Genomic DNA, 9029 nt, shown 5'->3' on the forward strand with positions numbered 1-9029 from the left:
CTGCATCAATCTTTTCTTGATTAAAAATAACTCTATTCATATGCTTCCAAATGCACCATATCACAGAAATCCACAAACTTTTCCATAACTTATTACCCTCTTTGTTAAAGCACAAACAAAAAAACTGGTCGAAGTGATTTTCCAAGACATTGTGGTTCATCGTACTAATCCCAAACCAATTATTGCACATATTCCATACTGAATTTGAGACATTACACGTAATGAGGATGTGTGAAGTTGACTCTTCCTCCCTCCCGCATAGAGGATATAATGTATCACTCATTATTATCCCCCTTTTGTGAAGATTCTGCTTGGTAGCAATCCTATCCAACAGGGTCCTCCACACGTAGAACTGAGATGAGGGCATTACATTTAGATGCTAATCAAATAACTTAATATTGACATGTTAATCAAAATACATGAATGTGAGAGAGATGAAACCTAATCCCTATTTTTCCAACTTGAAGCAACTAATTCTTTGTCTATTTTCTTATGATTATTGCCAACACAATCACTTCCACACTCTTTTTAATTGTTCTATTTTATATTTAGCGATTATTGTACTTGATAATTCATTGTTCCTTGTGGAATCGATATTCGTCCTTAGGGACAATTATTACTTTTGACAACACGATGCACTTGCCGTAAATAGTCATCAGAAGCCACACATGTGCTTTTGGGGAGGCCTTGGTAATATAACAAAATATTTTTACATGATGGTCATACCAATAAGATTTCTTTCAACTTCCAAGGGCACAAGATTATATTAAAAACCCTCTCTCCCAAGGAAGTTAATGAGGACCAAGTAAATGAAATTCAAAAGAGAAAATGAAAAAGGTGAGGCAAGTAAAATCAAAACGGGTCTCATCATCTCATCTCACACAGTCAAAACAATAATGTTGACATGTACAAAACTAATTGCACCTCCTCACTATACTTCTTCCTTATCTTTTTCATTACCAAATCCTTTTAAATACTTGCCATCTTTGATAAAGAATTTTAGGGATGATATTCAAACACCTCCTAGGGGTTCTCACCTTTTAAGAGAATTTTCACAAACAAATAATTTCCTCCCAAAACATTCTCCATAAACATGGCCTGTATCTAGAACTCATCCATGCAAACTCCCAAAGCTTCATGAACATAAGTTTGATTCTCCACCCGCTGCTAGAAATGTTTCAATATGTCTTGTGAACAAACTAACTATGTTATTTACAAGAGTACTAAATTTGAGGTCAAATTCTTTCCAACTTGGGGAGCATGATGCAAACCACCTCGACAAACAAATGACTAAGGACACAACAAACACTTCAAAATCATGTATTTTTACACATTGAATTTTGAAAGTAAAGAAACTCTGTCAAAGTGAGCTGAGTCTCCTATTAACCTTGGGTCTTATCTTGAGCGCTCTTCACTTCAAGTGACGGCTCTACACCACTCATCTTGGAGTATCCCCTCATCCAAGTGGCGTGACAAGACCTCATTTTTACATAAGCTTCCTTCATCCTTTTCTCTTTTTCCTCTTTATTGCGCCACCTCTCATTCTTCGTTTATGTTATCATGTTATTCTTCTAATTTTGGTTTTCACTTTCTATTCTTCATCTACTGTTCATTGATTTTCGCAAGTTATCATCATCATCCTCTCCATATTTGTGTTTTTATCTTTGCTCTCTACAAGTGAACATTCACACTTACTTAACCACTTGGTTAAGTTTGTGTCTAGTGAGAGTCTTCTTTGGGTTTCTCACCATATTCTGCTTAAATAAAAACTCATAAACAAAGTGAAATCCATAAAAATGTGCAATCCTAAAATCAACTCACATCACCTCCCCTCCTTAAATACCACTTTATTCTTATGCTTCCAGATACACCAAATAATAGAAATCCATAGTTCCCTCCAAATATCATTTTCCTTTGGGGTGATGTGGAATAAATAGAATTGGTGTTAAGGACACTTAGGCTCTTTGTTAAAACTAACTGGATTCCTACCCATATGCAACACATATTCCAAATTAAGATTGTTATTTTACAATTAAAGAACATGTGTTAGATTGTTTCCTCTTCTTCATTATGCAAATGGCATATTATGGTTGTTAAGTTGGAACTTTGCCCTGCATTACTCTCCATGAAAACATTTGTGTATTAGAAAATGCTTTAACTGCCCATAAAGAGTCGGGAATGGTGTTATTAACATTGTTGCAACTACTTTGTAATACTGCATATACTGACTTACCTGAAAAACATTTATCCTTTTCCCCAATCCAATTCCATGCATCTAACTTTTTAGTTGCATAATATCTATTTCCCTCATTAATTGTTCTTGTTGTTCCCTTTTCCACTCAAATCTCTCTCTTCTCCATTCTAGATTCCACTCACATCCCCTATATGTCCACCTTCCAATTTGTTCAATCACTTTATCTTTATCTTTTGAAATAGAAAATAATCTAGGAAACTTTTGTCTAAGAGGGGCTTCCCCTAACCATTTATCATTACAAAATTTTACCTTATTCCAAATACCTACTTTCCATACACATTGCTTATCAAACCACTTTTCACTATTCCCTTCCCCACACACCTTACATATGTCCCTCCACTAGAAGATTGTGTTTTGACACATTTTTTACGATCGTTATCAATTACATCAGGACATTTAGACAACAATATTTCTCTCCAAATACCTGTTGTTTCAATTTGAAGTCTTCACTTCCATTTTTCTAAGAGGGCATAATTCAATGTACTTAAATTAAAATTTCCTATTTCTTTATAATTTGCCATGATTATTAATAAAATTAAAGGATAATAATTTTCTCATAATATTTTTTTTAAGACTAATGTTTACCCAAATACCGTATGTTGCTTACCTACCATGTTTTATAAAGATCCATAACCAAACCAATAAACTTAACTAAGTCAACTATTTAAAAAATCATATAAATTAGATTTTATTTTTAAAGACAAATATTAAGGAAATAATAAAATAGACACTATAAATCATTCACTACAAGAAAATCATTGAATAGAAATCATTCTAGAGACTAAAAATAATTAGTTGTTATAATGACTAAATTAGATACTATTTTAGAAAATAAAAAAAATATTGGTTTCTAAATTTGTTTCTATTATTGATAAATAGTTTCTAAATTGGTATCTAATTAGCTACCAATGTTTTTGCTACCAAATTTAGAATCTAAATAATTAGTAGTTAAAACCTTAGTAGTTAATTAGATACCAATTTAAAAATTATTTACCAATAATAGAAACTAATTTAAAACCTAAAAATATTATAATAATTAATTATTTTTTATCTTTAAAATGAATTTTTATTCAACAATTTTCTAGTAGTAAAATAAGACATACGCATATCTAAATTTTCGTCTTGCCACATCATGAAAACAAATAAAAGGTACCCAATACCAAAAAAATAAAGCAATAAAAAATAATTCACAAAGAAAAATAAATGAGAATATGATTTATAAAAAAATAAAGTAATAAAAGACAATATATATAGAAAAATTTCTACATAAACACTTTACACGTCTATAGAACGATTAATCTCTCTTTAAGAAAAATTAATCTTAATTTTTTTTAAATTAGTTAAAATAAAATAATATATAAAAATTATTTATATATAATATTAAATCTGTTTTATAATAAAAAACAGTTTAAAAATTGATTTAAAGTATTAGACTATGCACTAACAATAAAAATATTTTTTTAACTATAAATTATTATATATATGTATATTTTATTAATTTTTATAATTATTATCTTTAAGATTATATGAGTAATAATTTATAGTTAGTAACAGTATAAAACAATGCGTGTCCATTAGTTTATATATTTTTTTTATTTCAGTTAATTTTAATTATGATAATGTTATTCTTTCTTCTCTTGTTATATATAATATGATATTAGTGTTGAAAAAAAATTAATAATTGTTTTATTATCTTAAATAGAGGTTGAAATATAGATAGTGAGTCACTCCTTAATTTATAAATATAATGTTTTAAAACTTAAAATTATTTTTTTATAATATATATATATATATATATATATATATATATATATATATATATATATATATATATATAAACAGATTGTCACGAGACTAACATCTTTTTAAAACTAAAGTTTTTAAAAAGCTTAAACTTAATTAAGACAGGTTAGACTACTACACTGCAGGTCACTAATAGAATGCTTGATGTATTTCCACCTCTAATTGTAATATGTAAACAATATATCTTAAATATTCATATAATTTATTTGAAATTAAAATTTAATATAATTTCCTTTTAAGTCCTTAATTTTTTATATAAATTAGTCATCTCCCAAAAATATAATCACATACGTCTATGTAAATATAAATTTATTTATACCTGAAATATTAAAATCATCTGTTTAAAGACTTGAAACAATATAAATACATTATTTAATCTTTTTTTATCGTTTTTTATCAGAAAAAAATCTTTATTATCATCGTTTTGTCATTGTTACAGTTATCCAGATTTTGTAGTGCCTTCAAATTAATATTTAAACTGGAGAAATGAGTAATTAACAGTAAAAATGTGAGTATGGAATATGCAAATGAGGTTGACTTTAATGTTGTTGACCTATGATCTAATGTGGTCCACATTCTTTTCCATTGAATTGAGAGGAAATATATTAGTTTTTCCTAACAACACTCATTTCAGAACCCTAAATTTCCAAGTCTATGGTCCATCAAATTATGCCCAAAGCCAATTCATGTGGAAAGCAAAATTATATTATCATGGCTGTCATTATTTTTTCTTCTAAAGTATATGCCCACCAATTAAAGGTCAAATTTCCTCAAAAGAAAAAGTTGGGTGGATTCCACTTTTCAATATGGCCTTTTATTCTTTTTACCTTTCACCTCTTATATACTTCAAATCATTTTTTAAGCTATTTAAATTTTCATGCTTTAAGGTAATAAAGACTAAACAATATTAAAAATTATATATGTATGGTTAAAAGATTAAAATGACTAAAGTAAATAATTCTTAAGTGTATAAATAAAAAAGACAAAATTTCTACTCTGTTCTACTTTAAATTTAGTAGATCTCTTTGGTTCATGGATCTGGATCTATGATGTTTTGTTTAAAAAGATATACAGAGGAGAGTTTTATTATAACTTTTTGTTGCACGAGGTTTGATCATGTTTTTTTTTTTATTTACTCTGTTAAGATGTGAGCAAATTTGAGATATTTTTATATATGTTATATATATAATTTTGTTGTAAAAGAATGGTTATGGAGTAATTTCAATTTAATATAAAAGTTTAAATTGCTATTTAGTTATTACAATGTACTTGGTTAGTTTTTTCTAAGCGAAAAACATATTAATTATTAGACTTTTTAATGAAAAAATAAGGTAAAAATGTTAGTGACTTTAAAAATATTTTGATAAATAAGTATTAGTAATAATTATTTTATAAATTATACATATGCATTTTTCTCATTTTTTTGTTAGTTTACCGTGTAAATGTTTTAATACTCAAAGTAGTACAAATTAGACTCTTAAAGTTATAGTTTACAAATTAAAAGAGACATTTCTTTTTATTTTTTTCTACTCAAAAGACAACATTTTCTAGAAGAGAGAGAAAAGAATGAGTTGAGAGTAAAGTTGTTAACAACCCTAGGATTGGAATCTCACAAATCAATCAATTAGTAATAAGGTTTATCTGTTGTTATAATATAATAGGACAAAAAGACAATTTCAAAAGGTTGTCTCTCCTTAATCATTTATGACCAAAATCATTTATGAACAAAATAATGCTCACATTTTCCAACCCATTGGCCAATCTATTTCCTTTTCACATATATGCTTTCAGTGTCCCTTTTCTTTTATGGAAAGTATAGGACACACTTTTGGTGGTTCGTATATGACATTAATAAAACTAATATCCATTGCAATTTCATATAAACAAATAAATAAAAACCATTAACATTGACCTATTGGCAAGGCATTTGGATAATACATAGAAAGTTGTAAATTGAAACCTTGGTCTGTCATTGTGAGAAAAAAAAAAGTAAAAATATTATTTTGGTCTTTCACATTTTAGAAAACTGAATAAAGTATTTAAAACCATAGTTTGTCAATAATGTTAGTTTCACTATTGCATGTAAGATGTGATTTGAATGACGTTTAGACAAAAATAGAGTTTACTAGAGACATGGAGAAAACAACCATAATTTCAAGAAATTTGAGGACAAAGTTGAACAGTTTTAAAGGCCAAAATAGTCATTATAAAAAAGAGAGTAAAGTTTCCTTTTTCGAGTTTTAGAGAAAATTATGAACACTATATATTTGTATAAAAAAGATGTTTTGACACGAAAGTGGGGGACAGGTGGAGACACACCACATGCATCCATCTACCTAAGCTAACTGCAATATCCCACAGTTCCAATCTTATATATGCTCTTGTCATCATTCTCCATTCACCATTTATATGAAGGTGAATGCTGAATTTCTCCATTGAAGAAGGAAAAAGTGGACTCTCTTTCTGAATTCAGAAAAATACTGGGTGGGAAAGGTTTATCTTCTTAATTACTTTCCATTCATAACAAGCTTTTTTAATTAAATTATATTATTTTATATGAAAGTCAATAAAGGCTATTTGGCCTCCCTTTTGTTCTGTCTATTAAATACCATTATTTATTCATCCATAATGTGGATTTCTCATGGAAGAATACAACAATTCCTTAATTCCTTGAACTAAAAAAATTAATTTGAACATGTGCTGATATGATGGGTAAGTGTACATTTTGGACATTCTATCTTTGGTAGTGGACATATGTGCTGATATGATGAGCAGTTAGACAGAAACATGACATTTCAGGAAATAATAGTTTGTTTAAGAGAAGAATAAACGAGTTGCTTTATTGATTCAAAAGATTGAGTTAGGTTTTGTACTAGCTCTATATCAATCAGCTTTGAAAATATTGAGCTATTTATGACCATTAACTATTTTATTGGCCAATCCATCATAGACTGCTATTTATGACTATAGTATTCTTATTTTATTGGAATGATATATATTTACTACTAAGCAAATGGAACATGCAATAAATGAATAATGAATAAATGGTTGCAAGTTTGACTGATTTAAAACATATTTGAGAAAGTAGAATAGAATTGATAAAAAAAAGATGGTGGAAGGGTGAGGAAAGGACAGTGAATGTGAGAATTGATTGAAAGTATATGAGTGGTGGAGGTTAGGTACTTTGAATGAAGTCCAGAATTTGAAGTTGAAATGAAACAGAATTATGTGTTGTGAGATTAACAGAAAATTTGAAGGCCATGCATTGCCATTATTTTATGTGTGTGGGTGCAGAAAAGGCAGAGAGTGTGCATTTCATGATACAATTAGATTTCATTTTCAAAGCTTTAGTTTACTCAACTTAGGTTAGCTCTCACCCATCCACCCACTCAGCCTAAGCCTTCTTTTTCAACTCATTGACTCACTGTACACATGCATAGCATATGTGTGTGTATTTGTGAGTCATTAGATGTGGGTTTGGGCGTAGTTTGTGCGTGCATGCAAGATGTTAATCAAGTCAACTCAAAGGACCATTGAATTGGATGCAATCCCTTTAACCAAGTTTTGTGAAAGCACAAAAAGGAGGAATGGGATAATGTGGTGTTGGTTGGTCGGTTAATGGGCCACCCTTTCTCTAAACCAAACCATCCTTTTCTTCTTCCATGATTCATCACTTCTTAACATATCTTCTGCCTTCACACATTCAACATGCCATTCATCTTCTCACCAACACAACCTTATATATTAAACATCAAACAAAATTTGACCTTACAATTTCCTTACATTCAAATTTGTACGCTGACTTACTTACGCCCATGTACTTTGATAGCAGGGTTGATAGTTGTTGATGTGGGAGCCTGAGCGTGACTGTGAGATGTCAATTTTTTGACCTTTGTTTTCTTTTCTTTCTTTCTTGCTGCATGATTTCTTGAAAGAAAACGTCACATTTGAGCTCTCAATTCAACCTGTGAATTCATATAACAAAAAAAGTTGAAGTGCAGTGTTACGCCACAAAAACTGACTACAGTTTGAACCTACGTCCTTGCTAATTAACATTGGTTTATAATCATTCACTCCATGAGTTTCTCAATGCTTCACAATTTATTTTTCAAGGATAAAGTTGTTTGTTAACGTCAAAGAGAGATGCAATATTAAGATGACAAAGTCACTTATACAAGCAACGTTTACACATTAATTTGAAGCTAAATTATGCAATTCTTCTTTACTCTCAAAGAAGGGACAACACGCACCCCATGAAACAGTGAGATACCACATTAAGAAAACTTTAGCCTCGATCCTTTCCTTCTTATAGATAATTGCATCAGGTTAGATTTTTAATCGCATGAACATACCAATGAATAAATGAAAACTCTTGATATGGGATTTTGATTAATGGTCTATAAATATTGCATTCGTTACACCAGATTATGAATAAGTAATTTATGGTTAAAATTGTAATATTTTATGATTGCGATTGAAATATGGAAGAGAGAGAGAGAGCAGTTTGAGGAATGTAGTTGGCATGGAATTGGATATTGTTTGACGTGGATGGTTTTAGAATCTTTGTGCGGTTGGTCAATGTCAAGCACTAAAATCAGATATACATTTTGAGAATTTGCACGCTCCACGGCTATGCTTCATTTGTGCAACCATTATCAACACGCAATTAATTAATTAATTATGAAACAACAATTGTGTGGAATAATCATGATTAAAGTAACTATCCACATAACAAAGGTAAAATAAAAAAAGGTAACAGATCATCATTCAGGGTAGAATTGGTACCATCAGAAATTAATACTCGGTAGCTAGCTAGCTATGTAAGAAATGGAGACTAACTTTAAGAAAATGGCCATCAAATTCGAATATAATTAATAACCAATATCCGACCACCTCAAGAAAAGAAGCTAAAAAATTACGCTCAATTTCAAGAATTGACCATATGAATATGAATGTTAGAGATGAGTGGGGA

This window comes from Phaseolus vulgaris, chromosome 3 (genome assembly GCF_000499845.2).
Source record: "Phaseolus vulgaris cultivar G19833 chromosome 3, P. vulgaris v2.0, whole genome shotgun sequence".
NCBI classification, from domain to species: Eukaryota; Viridiplantae; Streptophyta; class Magnoliopsida; order Fabales; family Fabaceae; genus Phaseolus; species Phaseolus vulgaris.